The 18,948-nt window shown below is 35.4% G+C and overlaps 1 long non-coding RNA gene across 1 annotated transcript; it reads right to left on the bottom strand.

Moving 5' to 3' along the window:
- Positions 1 to 4,211: 4,211 nt before the first annotated feature.
- Positions 4,212 to 18,117, bottom strand: LOC140526087 (uncharacterized). Its single transcript, XR_011974233.1, has 3 exons — positions 17,972 to 18,117; positions 6,144 to 6,384; positions 4,212 to 5,707 (listed from the first exon to the last, which is right to left on the bottom strand). It is a non-coding gene; the product is annotated as an uncharacterized lncRNA (long non-coding RNA).
- Positions 18,118 to 18,948: the final 831 nt, after the last annotated feature.

Raw genomic sequence — 18,948 nt, 5'->3', positions numbered from 1 at the left:
TATAAGAAGGTCAGCATGTTGAAGGCAATTTAAAACTCCATTTAAAAAGAAAAAGTTGATTAAAAACAGTTGAAACACTGGTTGATTTTGATCCATACATAAGATCTTCTATACCCATTAGCACTTTAATAATGCTTTCTGCATATATAAATATGCCATAACTTGTAAGATACCAATAACAGTAGAATTATAGCTTGTTTCTCTCTGAGATTTCAACACATAATAGCTCTGGCAGGGGAGTGAAGTCAATTAAATTAATTGAAAAACATTTATTAAACACCTGCTACTTGGTAAACCCCGTGTTAAGTGAAGGGAATACAAAGAAAGATTTTTTTTTAATATAGTCTAAATGGGAAGAAAATATGTTAATAACTATGTACAAACAACATTTACAAATGATTAATTAATGATAACTTCAGGAGAAATACATTACCATTTAAGGGAGGTGAGGGAAATGTTATTTTAGAAGGTAGGCTTTCAGAATGTTCTGTTGTTTGAGAATGTTTGGTCATAAATTACTCCATTCTCCATAAATCTGACAGACAAACTATTCCTTGCTCACCTAACTTGTCTATATCATCAGTCATTATGCTAAATTATTTACCCATTTGAACTTTATTTTGGTATAAAGTGCCAGACATTTGTCAGTGCCCAATTGCTGGCATGCTATTTTTCAGTTTTCCCAGCATATTCTGTCAAATAGTGAATTCTTATCCCAGGGGGTGGGGTCTTTGGGTTTATAAAATGATAGATTGCTGTAATTATTGACAACTGTGTCTTGTGTACCAATCTATTTCACTGATCTACCTTTCTATTTCTTAACCAGTACCAAATCATCTTCATGATTCCTACTGTATAATACAATTTAAACCCTGGTATGATTAGCATTTCTTTACATTAGTTCTCTTGATATTCTGGAACTTTTGTTCTTATAGACGAATTTTGATATTATTTTTGAGCTTTGCAAAATGAATTTTGGTAGTTTGATTGGTATGCCACTGAATAAATAAATTAATTTAGGGAGAAATGTTTTTTTTTATTATTATTATATTAGCTTGGCCTAGCCCTGAGCAACTGATATTTTTTTTTCAATTATTTAGATCTGACTTTATTTGTGTGTTTTGTAATTGTCTTCATATAGTTCCTGGGTTTGTTTTGGCAAGTAGACTCCTAAATATTTTATAATGTCTACAGTATCTTTAAATTGAATTTATCTTTCTATCTCTTGCTGTTGGATTTTTTTTCTAATATATAGAAATGCCAAGGTGAGTTTATTAAGTGGGGTTATTTTATATCCTGCAACTTTGCTAAAGTAGTTTTTCACTTGATTCTCTAGGACTCTCTAAGTATATTATCATATTGTCTGCAAAGAGTGATGACTTAGTTTCTTCTTTGCCTATTCTAATTCTTTCAGGTTCTTATTCTTCTCTTATTGCTAAAGCTAACCTTTCTAGTACCATATTGAATAACATTGGAAATAATGAATATCATTGTTTCAACCTGATCTTATTGGAAATGCATCTAGCTTATCCCCATTATTTATAATGTTTGCTGAAGGTTTTAGATAGATACTATTAATCATTTTAAGGAAATCTCCCTTTATTCCTATGCTTTCTAGTGTTTTTAATAGGAATTTGTGTTGTATTTTTTCAAAAACTTTTTCTGCATTTGAGATAATCATATGGTTTCTATTACTGATATAAAGTTTTGTTTTTGATATAAAGAATTATTCTGATAAGTTTCTCTAATATTAAACCAGCCTTACAATAAATAATAATCTTGAAGAGGGTTGAAGATCATCTATATCTGAAAAGGACTGGACTGGCATCACATGGTAAGCAGAACAATGATAGTTAAAAACCAGTTATCTCTTTCAAGAATAAGTCATACAGGAGTATCCTCACTTCATTTTTTGACAAGATGACTGGATCAGGAATGTTCTAGAAACATTATAACTGGATTTCAATAAGGTGTTTATCAAATTATTGTGATACTCTCTTAGACAAAGACATAGATTCCTACGGGACTGGAGGAAATATTAGATGGTATCACAATCAGTTGAATTACTGGACCCAGAGAAGTAATTAATTGCTCAATGCCAAATTTCTACAAGATCTCAAGGAATTACTTAGGACCTTTTCCTGAGTGTTATTTTTTCAACATCATTATTATTGAATGTTGACATAGTCCTCATGCTTGACAAATTTGCAGATGAAAAAAATTAGTGGAAAATAATTATCATTTTGAATGATGTTGACAGGTTGGAATGATGTATTAAATCTAATGAGGTGAAATTTAATGAAATAAATGCAAAAACCTTGACATAGGTTCAAACAATCAACTAGTGATATATAGGACAGAAAAGACAGCAATTTGTTTAACTAGGGCCACAGGAACTTAAGGAACCAGTAGAACATTATATTTGCATTGTTTCATGACAGTCAGAGCCAAGAATGCCATTTTAGACTATGGTAATAGAAATATAATGTTCCTCCTCAAAGTTTGAGATTTTCAAAGTCAGTATACACAGAAGAAAGTGATTATAATGATGAGTTGATTCAACTGAAAAAAAAAAGATTGGTTAATGGAACTTCATCTAAACTTCAAGTATTTTAAGATCTATAATCTTGCAGATGGAAGAGCTAGGTAGAAATTACCAAGAAGCTGGTTTACCATTATTATGCAGGGGAAAAGATAAAAGAAATTTCCTAACAATTAGAAGCAGCCAAAAGTATAAAAGTCAGACTAAAGAGGTAGTAAATTTTTCCTCAGTCACAGAATTCTAGATTTAGAAGTGAAGGGGAACTTAGAAGCCACCAAGTCCAACTGCTTTATTTTTAAATATGAAGAAACTGAGTCAGAGAATGAGTGATATGCCACGGATCACATAGTAATTAAGTTTCTGAGGTTTTAATTAGACTTTAAATTAGGTCTTACTGACTTCATGCCCAGTATTATGCCCATTGTGCCATTTAGCTATATCAATTAATCAACCAACAAATCAATAAGCATTTATTAAATACCTATAATACTTTTGCCAAGTTCTGGTGGCCTTAAGGCAAAGCTGTGATAGCCCCTGTCCTCAGGAAAAATCTGTCTGAAGAGACACAAAGTTTACTTACACAAGTACATATAAAACAAAAGCAAAGTAAATGCGACATAATTTGGGGTAGGGAGGAACTATAAATTGAAAGGATTAGAGAAACCTTCACATAGAAAGTGTGTTTGAACTGAGTCTAAAAGAAAACTAGGATTCCTAAAATGAAGAAGAGAGGAGAATATTCATTCCCAGTTGGGGGAGGAAGGGGGACAGTGAGTGTATAGGGACAGAGAAAGCACTTAAGGTGTTACATGAGGAAAAATGAGAAGTCCAGTGTGCTCTAAATCAAAGAGTGGATGAAACGAACTAAAGTGTGGTTAAGTTGAAAAGTTTTTCGATTGGAGACAATTTATGAAAGATCTTAATGTCAAAGTTAGGGGTTTATATTTTATTCTAGAGATCATTGGGCAGTCCATTCAGGAATGGGTTTCCAAGAATTGATGACTATTTTGGATTTACTTTTAATTTTTTTCAGAATTTTTATAGCTTTCCATTTTTAACATATACTTTGATTTTGATTCAGTCTAATTCAATTTTATTTTCTTTTTCCCAATTTATTTATTCATTTTTAGCTTTCAACATTCATTTCCTCAAGATTCTGAGTTTCAAGTTTTTCTCCCCATCTCTCTCCTCCCCCCACCCCAAAGCACCCTGAATTCTGACTACCCCTTCCCTCAATCTACCCTCCCTTAGCCCCCTCACTTCCCTTATCCTCATCTTCTCTCTTTTCCTGTAGGGCAAGATAGATTTTTATTCCCTATTACCTGTATTTCTTATTTCTCAGTTACATACAAAAGCAATTCTCAACATTCCCTCCAAAAACTTTGAGTTCTAATTTCTCTCCCATCCTCCCTCCCCATCCATCCTCACTAAGAAGGCAAGCAATTCAATATAATATATATATGTGTGTGTGTGTGTGTGTATGTGTGTGTGTGTGTGTGTAGTTTTGCTAAAGATCTCCATAATTGTCATGTTGTGAAAGACTATCTATATTTCCCTCCATCCTATACTGACTCCCATTTATTCTATACTCTCTTTTGACCTTATCCCTCCCCAAAAGTTTTCATTTCTAATTACCCCCTCCTCCCTTCTATCCTACTTTCTCCCCTGCTTTCCTCCAGTGTAAGATAGATTTTCATACCAAATTAAGTGTGCATGTTACTCCTTCCTTAAGTCAAATGTGATGAGAGTAAGCTTCAGTTTTTCTCTCTCACTTTCACCTATTCCCCTCCATTGAAAAAGCTTTTTCTTACTTTTATTATTAGAGTTAATTTGCTCTGTTCCAATTCTCCCTTTCTCCTCCCAATATATTCCTCTCTCACCCCTTAATTTTCTATATTTAGATATCATCCCCTCCTATTCAACTCACTCTGTGCCCTCTGTCTATATGTGTGTGTGCATGCACGTGCATGAGTGTGTGTGTGTGCGCATGTGTGTGTGCATGTGTGTGGGTGTGGGTGTGTGTGCGTATAAACACTCCAACTACTCAAATACTGAGAAAAGTTTCAAGAGTTGCAAATATTATCTTTCCACACAGGAATGCATACAGTTCAGCTTTATTATGTCCCTTATGATTTCTCTTTCCTGCTTACCTTTTCATGCTTCTTTTGATTGTTGTATTTGAAAGTCAAATTTTCTCTTCAGCTCTTGTATTTTCATCAATAGTGCTTGAAAGTCCTCTATTTCATTGAATGATCATTTTGTCCCTTGAAGTACTATACTTAGTTTTGTTGGATAGGTGATTCTTGGTTTTAGTCCTAGTTCCTTTGACTTCTGGAATGTCATACTCCAAGCCCTTCAATCCCTTAATATAGAGGCTGCCAGATCCTGTCTTATCTTCATTGTATTTCTTTCTGGCTGCTTGCAATACTTTCTCCTTGACCTGGGAATTCTGGAGTTTGGCTACAATATTCCTAGGAATTTTTCTTTTCTGATCTCTTTCAGGAGGTGATTGGAGAATTCTTTTAATATTTTTTTAACCTTCTGGTTCCAGAATATAAGGACAGTTTTCCTTGACAATGTCATGAAAGATGACATGTAGGTTCTTTTTTTGATCATGGCTTTCAGATAGTCCATAATTTTTAAATTGTCTCTCTTGGACCTATTTTCCTGGTAAGTCGTTTTTCCAATGAGATATTTCACATTATCTTCTATTTTCCTCATTTTTGTGGTTTTGTTTTGTAATTTCTTGATTTCTCATAGAGTCATTTGCTGCCATCTGCTCCATTCTAATTTTTACAGAAATATTTTCAGTGAGCTTTTGAACCTTCTTTTCCTTTTGGCTGATTCTGCTCTTTAAAGCATTCTTCTCCTCATTGATTTTTTGGGCCTCTTTGCCATTTGAGTTAGTCTACTTTTAAAGGTTTTAATTTCTTCAACATTTTTTGGGGGTCTCCTTTAACTAGCTGTTGACTTGCTTTTCATGATTTTTTTTGCATCCCTCTGATTTTCTTCCCAATTTTCCCTCTACCTCTCTTATTTAATTTTCCAAATCCTTTTTGAGCTCTTCCATAGTCTGAGATCATTGCATATTTATTTTGGGGGTTTTGGATGCAGAACCCTTGACTTCTAGGTCTTCCTCTGATGGTGTGCTTTGTTCCTCCTCACCTGAAAGGATGGAAGAAAATATCTTCTCACCAAGAAAGTAACCTTCTATTGTCTTATTTTTTTCCCCTTTTTTGGACATTTTCCCAGGGAGTTCCTTGACTTTAAGTTTTTTTGTCAAGGAGAGGATATACTCTGGGGACCTGTAAGTTCTCAGTTCTCCCAATGTGGCACAATCAAAGGAGAGGAGTTTATTCCTCTCCTGGCTTGTGCTCTGGTTTGTGAGCAGGATTCTCTCTCCAGAGCCTCCACTAGTTCCACCACGCCAGCACTCCTCCTCACCCCAGGGTAACCACTCAGGGGTAAGATCCAGATCAGCTGCTCAGTTTCTCCAGAGGATTTAGACCAGGACTCCAACAATGGAAGTTACTGCTGCCTGGAGCCTGGGCTAGACTGCCGAGTTCCATTTTCACCCAAGTGAAAGAGTTATCTCACTGACCTGTGAAGTTGTCTTTGGCATTTGTGAGTTGAGGAATGTGAGAGCCAGAGCTTTTATTGGTGCATGGCACCTTGATGCCTATTCCAGTCCTGTCCTTGCCAAGGTGCGGCCCACACTGGTTTGCACTCCTCTCCACACCTGTGCTGGGCTGCTTGATGACCATTTTTGAAGGACTGCTTTAGAGAAGACTCTTACTTCAGGAACAAATTGAGCTAGGTGAACTAGGAAGTCTGTTTGAACTCTGAAATCATAAAGTATAGAAGGATTTCTATTGAAAACTGTAACTGAAAGTATGTTGTTATACTATCTTCATGAAAACCAATTCATGTTAGAATGCTTAAACGTGTTTTTTCTTCAAACATGTACTTGATATTTCCCATGAATGCATCAGTCCCTTAAAGTCATGTTCCTTCATCTATTCTAATCATTATCAAATTACTAGAAGTAATGTGTGTTGCTCTACCTATTTCCTCACTACACATCCACTCTATAAATCAATGGAATTTGACTGATAATCAAAGTCACTAATATCCTGCTTACTGGCAAATTTAGGGGATCTTTTGTTTTTTATCCTCATCCTACTTTATTTATGTGCAAAATTTGACACTACACAACTCTTCCTCCTTCTTGATCATCTTTCCTCCCATTCTCATGTTTCTTCTACCTCTCAGAGAACTTTTCAGTGTTTCTGATGCTTCATTCTTCCTTCATCTCCTTATCTGGTCCCTCATCTTTTCTTTATACATGTAATAAAAACATTCCATAAGAATTTGTTCTAGAACATCTCTCTCCAATCTTTTGCTTAGTGAGCTCATGAATTCTCAAAGCTTCAGCTAAAAATTTTATGAAAAAAACAAGTCAAAAAAATGACAGCAACAAACTCCCTTACTCACCTTACTCCCAACATCTCTTTAGAGATCTATTTTACGTTTTCAATTTTTTTTTAATATGTCCACATAGGCTGGAAGCTAGCTGGTACAAAATTATTTTCTTTGACTACTTTGCTGGTACCTAATGGAGGTACCTAATTTTTATAGGATCACCTGGACTTCGTCTGGCAAATATTTTTGTATGACTTTGAATGAAAATTCAATTTCATTAGTAATTTTTTTTCCAATCTTCAATATGCCAATGCTTGCTTTGGCCTGTAGTTTTTCATATTCACAAGCAGTTTTCATTATATCAATAATTAATAATATTTAAATTGCTTTTCCTCATGTTATTTTAACTTCAAGAAGGTTACATCATACATCAAAGCAATCAGTAATGTCTACCCAGCTGCCAGGTCCCTCTGAAAATCTTGGCTGTTTTTTGAGGATTAATTATACTATTATGCAACAATAGTTTGACAGATCTCGGCATACCATTTAATTTTTGACCACAATTTTTGTGGTTTGGTGAGAGTGATACTATTTCATTTGAGGTTTAAATGATCCTTAAAGAATTAATTTCTCCCCACCAACAGCCACTGAAATGACTCATAGAGTCTTTAAGAACTAAAACTTCTGCATGATTTCTTGAGGTGGCACCTATGAGTAAACAAAACAAAAATGAACAATTAAAATAAAAACCTCACCAAGTTAAAAATACAGCATAGGAAGAATAAAACTAGTTCATATGGCAGACAATCCAGTATACAGCTGACTGGTAGGTAGGGAAGTCAATTCAATCTACTTTCATCATGTTGATTCCAACTGTTCTGAGTCAACCTAGTGTAAGTGCATAAGCATTGTGATCTTGAATGGGATAATAACAAGATTCATTCTTTTTCCAATTAATTTACATACTATAATTTGTGATTAAAAGAATAATACATTAATGGAAGTGATGGTTAAGGAAGGGAGTTTTCCTCTGAGGAATCAGAAGGGTGATGAGTTAATTCACTGAGCAGTTGATTGAAGTACTCTTTCCAGAATTATTGGAACTAAAGCTTTAATGACTGTGCCAAGAAAGATAGAAATTGGTGGAGTATAGTATGCATTTTTAGGTGGGATAAATGGTAGATGTCCTGGGTAGATAGATGGGTGGAACTCTCAGGTCTGGGGCCAGGTATATGGATAAAGTGAGTGAGATGAGTTTATACTCAACAATAAAAATAGCTCAGGCTCACTGCAGGAGTTTTAAAGATGAATATATTAATTATTTAAGGATTAGAAAAATGTCTCCTGTTGTTAGGTCTGGTGTACAGCAGTGTTTCGAGTGGACTGAATCAAGGAAGTAGCAGGGCAGAAGGTAGAATGTCATTTGTCTTGGTTATCTACTTCCTATGTAACTTTTTTGTTGTTTTTGTCTTTTTAAAGTTATTTACCTGGAGAGCTAAACCTCAGCATGTCCTTCTCCAGTATCCAATGTTTTTCACCTTCTTTAAATAGTAGATCACATTTGATTGAGAAACTATAGGTTCTAGGTAGAATAAATTTTTTTTAAAATTTTACAGCATTACATTATTGTAAATCTCTTTCTGAAAAAAGGCCAGATATCATCATTACTTCTAGGTGAAATCTTCAGTCACATCCCTCAATCCCACTGATTCCCATTGGAGTTATTCTTCAGAAGACAGAAGCCATTCCTTCCTTTGCAAAGTTACCTTGTTCTATTGAAGAGCAGAGTCATTTTACAGACCAGAATTTTCCTCCTCCTCCTTTTTTTCTCTCTTAATCCTCCTCCTGCCACCATTTATATAGTATTTTAAGGTTTACAAAGTGCTTTACAAATACTATCTAATGTTCAGCCTCACAATAATCTTGAGAGGTAGGCATTATTATTCCCATTTTACATATGATGAAACTGAAGTATAAAAAGATTAAATGACTTGCTTGGCATCATATAAACATTTGTGGTAACGTTTGAACTTGGGACTTCCTATATCTAAGTCCAAAATTATTTGTATTGTGTCACCTTCCTTCCTCGAACAGGGAGTAGATGGAAGGAAAGATCATGAAAGAGAAAAAGGAGAAAGGTCAGACCCAGAGATCTCTCAAGTGACTACATCTCCCCCCTCATTTGAAAAGAAAAGAAAAAGAAGACAGTTAAGAATAAACCTGTAGGTCACTGGGGATACAAATAAGGGGGGAAAAGTACCAACACTAAAGAAAATTTTCTTCTAACATGGAAGACTATATGTACAATTCTATAGGAAATACATACAAAGAAAATAGTCACTCCCCAATGTGTACATATTTAACTTTCATGTCTTCAAGCATTGTGTGATTTTATTAGTAACATTTTTACTTTTGCATTGGTACACACATTCATGGCTCCACACAATAGAGAAAAAAAGAAAGGAGTGATTAATGGAGAGGCTAATGTCCTATTAGGTGCTTCCCTGTTCTTATTCACCTTGCAACTGTAGACTAAAGAGCTCCCTGTGAATTCCCTGCATGTTCTCATTGTTTGCCCTGAAAACTTACGTTTTCTGCTGCTATTGCACCCTTGCTGATCTAATCAAACTGGTTCCTCCTTCATAATCTCTAACTCCATTCACTAGCCATGAAAAATAGCATGTCAAAGCTGATGTCAAGACCTTGGTAGTCTCAGTGTCTTCAGACAGTAGTGACTAAAGTCCCAACAACCTCTCATTTGATTTTCAAAGGGCAGCCAAGGAAGAGAGGTTTACAGCAGTATACTGCATAGTACAATGCCCTCACTCTGCCATATGACAGAGTGAAAAATAAGATTCAGGTTAAGAATATTTTAATTTTTATGAATTTTGCTCTCTGTACAGTATTTATCACATTGTAGATTTCACAAGTTATGAAAAGTGAATATTGTCTGAAATCAATGAGTGTTTTTTATTAAGATGTTATCATAAAATATCACAGAATTTTAGGGGATTACTAGGGAACAAAATGCTTTTCATGTTACCAATTTTATTTTGTTTACTTCATTTTATGATTTATTTCATGGTTACTGTGTTAGGAAAAGTACATATTAGAATTCATGTTTTGTTACAAAAATATTTGCAAAAAGTGTATTTACAGTAATCTCTAGTGAAAGATTGAAGCTTTTGGTGATTGGCAGTACCTTACTGCCTATTTGCCATACTTTCCATGAAGAAAGTGGGCTGATTTTCAGGTGTAACTGATCATGTGCCTCTCTGACAATTTAGGAATGCAAATTGATTTATAGGTCCCATCTGCCTCTACTAATCTTGACCAGAAAATCAGAACTATCCCAATCAGGTTCCTCCTTCCCACTGAAATTTGGCCTCTTAAATCATCCGTAATTTTAACAAAAAGAAGGACCTAGAAGGGCCTAACTCAAGCCAATTCTCTGTTGTTTATAAATAGAGGCAAAGGTCCCACTTAAACTGGTTAACTAGAGAATGCCCTGAGGCTAGGAATGATCACATTACTCCACCTGGCCTAGTGAACTAGATTAAGAAACAGGTTTCTTGTTTTTTATAAAGAAAAGGGATAAATTACAGAGTAATATTAATTGTTAAGTGACACAGCATAATATTAATTTTCTTCATGAGGAACAGCAACATTGGCAGTGTCCTTGATATAAACAGGGAATTTCAGAAGGAAGGTAGCTTCTGAGATACAGATAATGAGTTCTCTTTTGATCACATTAAGTTTGAGATGCTTATACATTACCCACTTGGAAATGTTCAATAGGCAGATAGTGATTTCAAAACAGGATGTCAGGAGAGAGATTTGTACTTGATGATGTGAAACTAGGAGTCATCTGTTTAAAGATGATAATTGCAACCCTAAGTGATGAGGTTATTAAATGAGAGAGTATCCAGTGGAAATGAAGAAGTCTCAGGACAGAGCCTTGGGGAGTATTTACAGTTAGCGGTTTAACATAGGTGAATATTTAACAAAGGAGCCTGAAGAGTGGTGAGAACTGAATGGGGGCAGTGTCATGGTAATTCAGAGAAGAGAGGAGATCCAGCAAAAGAAGTTTGCTGGTAGTTTCAAATGCGTTAGATAAATCAAGTAGGATGAGAAATGAGAAAAGGCAATGAAATTTGACTATCAAGATGATTAGTAACCTTTAGACAACTGTTTTAGTTGAGTGATGAGGTAAAACATGAGAATACAAATGAATTAGAAAACTTTGAGAGAAGTTTAAGGAGAGGAAGTATATGTGGATATTTTATATAAGAAAATTTTGGAGAGAAGCGTAGGGATATAGAATGTAAACTAGAAGAGAAGTTAGAATTTAGTGAAGGGTCTTTATTTTTAAGAATGAAGGAGAATAGGAACTATTTGCAGGTAAGAGTGAAGGGGCCAGTTAATAGAGATTAAACATGAGACAGAGAGAATAAAGTTGAGAGAGGGACAAAGATAGAGAGACAAAGACAGATGGAAACAGAGACAGAAGGAATAATAGTTGGAACAATCTGTTGAAGGAAAGGGAAAGTGATGGGATATGTAATCTATCTATCTGCCCATCTATCTATATAAAAGAAGAGAGATGGGGTGGCCTTTGTAATGACTTTTGTTAAATATTGCAGTAAAGGAAGACAGTTGAAGATAATGTGGCAAGACAAAAAGTAAAGAAGAGGGAACTCAAAATGAATAGCTTTCATTTTCCCACTAAATTATCAAATTAGAAATTCAATTGATTTGATGAGAGAAGGGTAGAGCCAATATGGCCACATAGAAGCTTGGCCCTGCTAGAGATTTCCCCCAAAACCCCTGAAAAACCTGTAAAAATGACTTTAAACAAATTCTAGAGAAGCAGAAACTGCAAAAGGACAGACTAAAGCACATTTCCAGCCCAAGACAATCTAGAAGATAAACACGAAAGGTCTATTGCTCCTACCTGGGAGCAGAGCAGTTCAGTGTTGTCCCCACCATCATGGGCAGACCTGAAATAGGTCTTAGGGGACTGAATCACTGGTTTCTTCTGCTGTTTCCAAACATCTCAACCCACAAAGGTCAAAGACAGCTTCAAAAGTCAGTGGGAAGGATCTCTCACCTGGGTAAGAGGAGAGTACAGTCTGGAGCTACCCCCAACCCCAGCCCTGTCCCCAGCCCATAGGATGGCAGCTACTGCTGAGGCAGAGATTGCTTCTGGAGCCCTACACTTAAAAAAGAGCTCAAAAGTCAAGTAATTGGCTGGGAAAAAAGAAACAGACTATAAATTCTTACTTTCTCAGTGAAGACGTATTTTCTTAGGTCACTGATGACAAGGAAGATCAAAATATACAACCAGAAGAAGACAACGAAGCCAAAACTCTTCCATCCAAGAAAACTATGAATTCATCTCAGGACATGGAAGGGCTTAAAAAGAATTTTGAAAATCAGGTAAGAGAAGTAGAGGAAAAAATAGGAAGAGAAGTGAGAGTGATGCAAGAAAATCATAAAAAAAAGAGTCAACAACTTGGTAAAGGAAATAAAAAATGCTGAAGAAAATATCACCTTGAAAAAAGACTCTCCCAAATGGAAAAGAGGTACAAAAAAATGAGGAGAAGAATGCCTTAAAAAGCCAAATAGGTCAAATGGAAAAAAGAGACTCAAAAATTCACTGAAGAAAATAATTCTTTAAAAATTAGAATGGAGCAGATGGAAGCCAATGACTTTATGAGAAATCAAGAAATTATGAAACAAACCCAAAAGAATGAAAAAAATAGAAGAAAATGTGAATTATGTCATTGGAAAAACAACCGACCTGGAAAATAGATCCACAAGAGATAATTTAAAAATTATTGGACAACTGGAAAGCCATGATCAAAAAAAAAAGCCTGGACCCAAACTTTCAAGAAATGATCAAGGAAAACTGCACCAGTGTTCTAGAACCACAGGGTAAAATATAATCCTCTGATCACCTGTTGGAAGGATATCAAAAGTAAAACTAGGAATATTCCAGTTAAATTCCAGAGTTCACCAGACAAGTAGAAAATATTACAAGTGACCAGAAAGAAACATTTCAAGTACTGTAAAAACACAATTAGGATAATACAAGACTTAGTGTCTTCCACACTAAGGTATTGAAAGGCTTGGAATATGATATCCTGGTGGTCAAAGGAGATAGGATTAAAACAAATAATCACCTACCTAGCAAAACTGACCTTCATAGTTCAGGTTAAAAATATGGACGTTTAATGAAATAGAGGACTTCCAAACATTCTTGCTGAAAAGACCAGAGCTGAATAGAAAATTTGACTTTCAAATATGAAAATGAGAGAAGGACAAAAAGGTAAATAAGAAAGAGAAACCTTAAGAGACTTATTAAAGTTGAACTCTTTATGTTCCTATATGGAAACATGATATGTGTAGCTTATGAGACCTTTACCAGTATACTTCCTCAGTAGTTGGAGGGAATTTGTGCATGTATTTATATATGCATGTATGCATATCTATGTATATGTATACACATATACATGTCTGTGTATATGTACATATGTGTATGCATGTATATATATGTATGTATGTATGTATATGTATATTTATCTTTATGAAGAGAGAAAGAGACAGAGACAGTAGGCACAGAGTGAGCTGAATATGAAGGAATGATATCTAAAAAAGAAAATCAAATGTTAAGAGGAATGTAGTAGAAGAAAGAGAAAAGATGATGTAGATGTAGTAAATCATCTCATATAAAAGAGGCAAGAAAGAGTATTTACAATGGAGTAGAAGAAGGGAAAGATGAGAGGGATTAAGTGAACCTTACTTTCATGAGATTTGGTTTTAGGAGGGAATAGCACACATGCTCAGTTGGGTATGGAAGTTTATCTTACCCTACAGAAAAGCAGGGGGAAAGGGGATAAGAGAGGGGAGATAATAGAAGGGACTGCACATTGGGAAAGAGGTATTAGAAATAAAACATTTTAGTAGAGGGATAGATCAAAGGAGAGAACAGAATAAATGGTGGGCAGGATATGATAGAAGGAAATATAGTTAGTCTTTTGCAACATGACTATTATGGAAGTGTTTTGCAAGATCACATATGCATAACCTATATTGAATTGGTTGTCTTCTCATTGGGGGTGGGTGGGGAGGAGGGAGGGGAAAGAATATGAAACTTAAAGCTTTAAACATGAATGTTAGACATTGTTTTTACATACAACTAGGAAATAAGATATATAGGGAATGGTGTATAGAAATCTATCTTGCCCTATAGGAAAATAGAAGGGAAAGTGATAAGTGTGTGGGGGGGGAGGTGATAAAATGGAGGGTATATTGTAAGAAAGGGTAATCAGAATACACACTGTATTGGGGTGGGGAAGGAGCAATATGAGAAGAAAATTTGAAATTCAAAATTTTGTGGAAGTAAATGCTAAAGATTGAAAATAAATTTAAGAACAAAGATGTGATGATAGGAGATATTTTAGAGAGCTCTAAGAGAGAAGAAATATATGACAGTAAATGCAAAGAACGGAGAATCAATTAGGAGGAAGCAAAATTCTTGCTGAAGTTAAGATCCAACTGGAATTAGATATAATAAATTTGTAGTGTACCCAGTTAGCCCAGTTGAGTGAATTTCTTAGCTTTTTTTCCCTATGAAATGAGTAGAATTGAAGAAGGCAACTTTAGTTCTCATTAGTATTTGGAAAGGCATGACCAATGGAGGAAAAATTTAGGAATAGAGGCTGGAAGAGAATTGAATCGATTACCAAATGATTGAGATTGTGAGTGGGGAAAATCAAAACAGAAAAAATTTAATTAGGGAAAGTTCTCATGACTGTAATGTCTGTATCACACTGACTGCAAAGAGTAGGTCTAGAAAAGAGTAAAGAAAAGTTGGAATGATGGAAGGTCATGATCAGATAAAATCATTTCACAGTTCCTGATCAGGAACAGGAAGAATTTGTATCTGACGGTAAAATCAAGGCTATTGTCATCCTTATATGTGACTGAGTTGCAGTTGAAGACTAGATTCTCATAGATAAATAGATTCAGAAAGAGAATTTTAGAGAATATCAATATGGATCTTGAAGTACCCTATTTAAAGGACAAGATTTGAGGTAGATAAGAAATCTACCAGCCAAATGCTAATCCTTTCGGGAAATAAGGGAGAGTTTCTGGGGGCTGCTATAATCTAGATTCCCTAAAAAGTTTTACCTAGAATATACCTCAAAGAGAAATAATCTCTCTCTTTTCAAATTTCTCAGAGCACTTCATCTAGTTTCCCTTTTGCACTTATTTCACTGCACCTTGTTTCATAAGTATTTATGTAAATGTTCTCTCATTATACCATAAACTCCTTGAAAACAAGGCTAATATCAAATGCTTACCTCTCCAGGACCAAGCATAGTTGTGTATAAATACAGATACTTATTGTTTGGTATTGCATTGAGTCACATGAAGTTTACTGTATAACACTGCATATCCTGCGAAGTACACAAATTATAATGACACAGAATCTGCTCTGCCTTGATTATGCCAATTGTAGGGTGACATACCCTTCAAGAGAATTTACTCAAGAGACTTGTCCTTGGTGACAACAGCATTGAATGATGGAACCTCATCTCTCTCCTGGGATACAGCTTTCAGGGTCTGTATTGGGAGCAAGGGTCCCAGGCAGAACGTCCTCTCCATGAGTGAGATTCCAAAGTTCTCCTTGGAACAGAGACTTAATAAACACTTCCAAACAAAGAAGGCTGACTGCCAACAAAGAGGCTAATTATCAACTACCTTGTATGTTGTTCGTCGAGAGGGTAGCTAAACCTCGTGATGGAGTACATGCCTAATGTTTGTCCTTAGAGAACTGGCTAGGTTCTCAAGGCAGCAGATGTTCTGTGTCTGTGTAGGATTTTTCATGTCTTCAAGATCTGGGCTAGGTTCTCAAGGCAGCAGATATTCTGTGTCTGTGTAGGATTTTTCATGTCTTCAAGATCCTATGTGCAGGACCTACACTGAAATATGGAAGAACTTCTAGATTGACCATTCAGCCTTAAGTTCTGACATGTTGAGAGTGTAGGCCATTGAAACTTTAGGGGTCAATTTAGTGTATATACATATATGTATTTTTTAGAAAAACGCAACAATTATATATGCATAATATAGTAAGTATAATAGTAAAAATTAACATGGAGTGAGCTAGTATAGAAAAATATTCTTGTGCAGAAGGGGATCTAAATAAAAAGTCATACCAATGATGATTGGTTTCAGAAGTTAATAAATGAGAGGCCTCTATTAATTTTCCAGCAACTATATGAGTTTGTATTCAATGTTCACGTAGAGCCCTTTGGTTTTCCTTTAATAGTTGCTTCAATTCGGCAAAAGAATTTAGAATAAAAACTAAAGGTTCCAAAGATAAATACATATAGGGCAGAGGTAATAGTTTCGATACCCAAGACAGATTAACATCATCCTCTATGTCAGGGGAAATGTAGAAATCCTCACCCTGCCAAAGGAGAAAACTCACATTTTGTATATGGCCAGCAAATGAGGCTGCTACTTGCCCTACAGAATTCAAGTCAGTTTGATTGTTAGAGACTACGCAGAGAGGATGAACAGATACTTCATATAACATAGAGAAATTTGACATAGTATATAGAATACAATTACATAGATTAGCGGAATGACTTAATAGAAAGGGTTCCAATTTTTGCATGACCATTCCACACACAAGTCCACAATTACAATTTGTGCAATCAACTAAAGTATGAGCAAAATTATTTAGGTCTATGTATTGTCCATTAATATGAGGCAAAGCAAAATATGAGTGTAAGATAAAAGGAATAACATGAAAAGTGCACACTGGCAGACTTGACTTCATAATGAATTTGATTGCCAATGCACGAGCCACTATCACATTTGGGATGCAATATTGTGTTAGATACCAAATGATCCTGAGATATAAAATCTTTAAACACTGTTTCCCATAATTGAGAGTCTCTGGATAATAGAAACCTCTGGGCATTTTCTTTTTGTATTAACATATGCATGTTTGCCATAGAGCATTGAGTCCAATTAAATAACTTGTAAGCTGGCAAGGGCAGAGGAATTAAAGATTGTCAGGAACTGACGGGTAATTCAAAGTAAGTTGGTGGGGTAATATCATTGTGAGCAGCCATTGAGCATTAATGGTTAAAGCTTCAGATAGATCCCGGCCACCACTGCACAGTCTGCTGGAGAGGGCCTCAAGGTCTGCTGAGTTCACTATGCCCAAACGTGTTCCTGCTCCACCAAGTAGAGTGTCATACTATGCCCTTTTGCACCAGGCACATAATTTTAGTTGTGAGAAGGTGATATTATAATGCAATAATGATTTCTGCATGCTTTGGATTACATTGACACAACTGTCAGGGACTCTAATTATTGAGGGACAATGTTTTAATGGCTGTGTCCTGTGTATCAGTTTCAAATATTGGACCCAAGTGGAGCGATTTGTTATACTTGATGCATTAACCCATATTAAAAAAGAGTTTAAGAAGTAGTGTTCAATAGTATAGAATTAGTTTCTGGTATATTCCACTGAGAATAAATCAATATGATTTGCTGTATAACAGGTATCTTAGAAGATGGGTGAGTAAAAGGCATAGATTTTATACAGCAGGAGAACTAATGTTTGTGTAATTTAATTCACAGGAAAATTACTTAAGAGAGTAGCAAATATAGGTGCTGGGGCTTGCCAGAATGTTGATTCATTGCTTGAAATAATCCAGTTAACCATATTATAATTTTGATTTGCTGGGCAGCTGTAGTTGTCTTGAGAGAGACAGTGCCTGAGATAGTATTTTAAGGTAGGGAGAAATGTGATTTTTAAAGAGAAATGTGATTTTAGAATTGGGGTCCAAGTGCATGAACCCAAGCACCCCATCATTCCACCCTTAAACAGATGGGAACCAAAATCTTTTGGGGTAAGGGACGAAGGTCTCAGATTCTGAAACTGCTTCATGCTGGGATTGGACACAGAACTGTCCCTACCTTGAGAAGTCCCATTAAAGGAACTGATTCTTTAGTCAGTATCAGGAATGTGGTCCAGATGGTGATGTGTAATGGTCTCAGACAGAGGGTGATGTACAGCCAAAACAGTCATCTGCAAGTGGAGGGCACGAAACCTGGAGGAGACAAATCTGGAAAGCAAACAAAGGCCAAAAAATGACTAGAAAGGGTTAAATATGGTTTGGCATCCTTTAGGTAGGGCCACCTCAAATTTGATTGGGCTATTAATTATCAAATCAAGTGACATCATTTTTCTGTCTTCTGAAAATGCTTCTCCACACTCTCTCAACATACTTAAACTATCTGAGACTGGTACAGAGATATCCAGAGCAACTATCTGGAGATAGGAGGGGCTTGGATGACCTCCATCTGTCCAAAATCTTCTCATCTGCCTTCCATATTTTCAATCAAACCTTTATTTATCTTTCAAAATCTCTTGAACCCATTATTCAGACTACTTCACTTTCCTTTTTATTTCTACCGTAGACAAGATAGCTCACAAGTTATTACTCTTCATTAGCATAGCTGTATTGCCTTAAACAAAAGAGGTTTCTAACTTGAACCTCGCAACTGAATAGATGTACATCGTTGATCCACAGGCTTGTTTATCTTTTTCTGATTATATTCCTCTGGAAGAGAAACTTTAGAAATTAAGTTGTTAATAAGTTCAAACACTAACATATATTACATATTTGCTATCTGATGTAACATTTAATAGACCAGTAATATCTCTTAATTTTTGCTTTTGTTTTGGCCATAGAATGACTACAAATTAAGATCAAAACAGCAAGTTCTTTTCTGCTTTAGAAATCATTACATTTAATTTAGCAATACATTATCTGGAAAATGAAAATTTAGTAGACTTCAACCTTTTTTTGAAAGACATTTCTTCCAAAAATTTTTATTTTCTTTAAAACAGTTTAAAATTTATCCTGATGTTGTCAATAAACTTATAGCTC

Source organism: Notamacropus eugenii, chromosome 1 (assembly GCF_028372415.1).
Source record: "Notamacropus eugenii isolate mMacEug1 chromosome 1, mMacEug1.pri_v2, whole genome shotgun sequence".
Taxonomy (NCBI): Eukaryota; Metazoa; Chordata; class Mammalia; order Diprotodontia; family Macropodidae; genus Notamacropus; species Notamacropus eugenii.
Note: the sequence above shows the minus strand (reverse complement) of the source record. Positions and strands in the feature narration are given on the sequence as shown.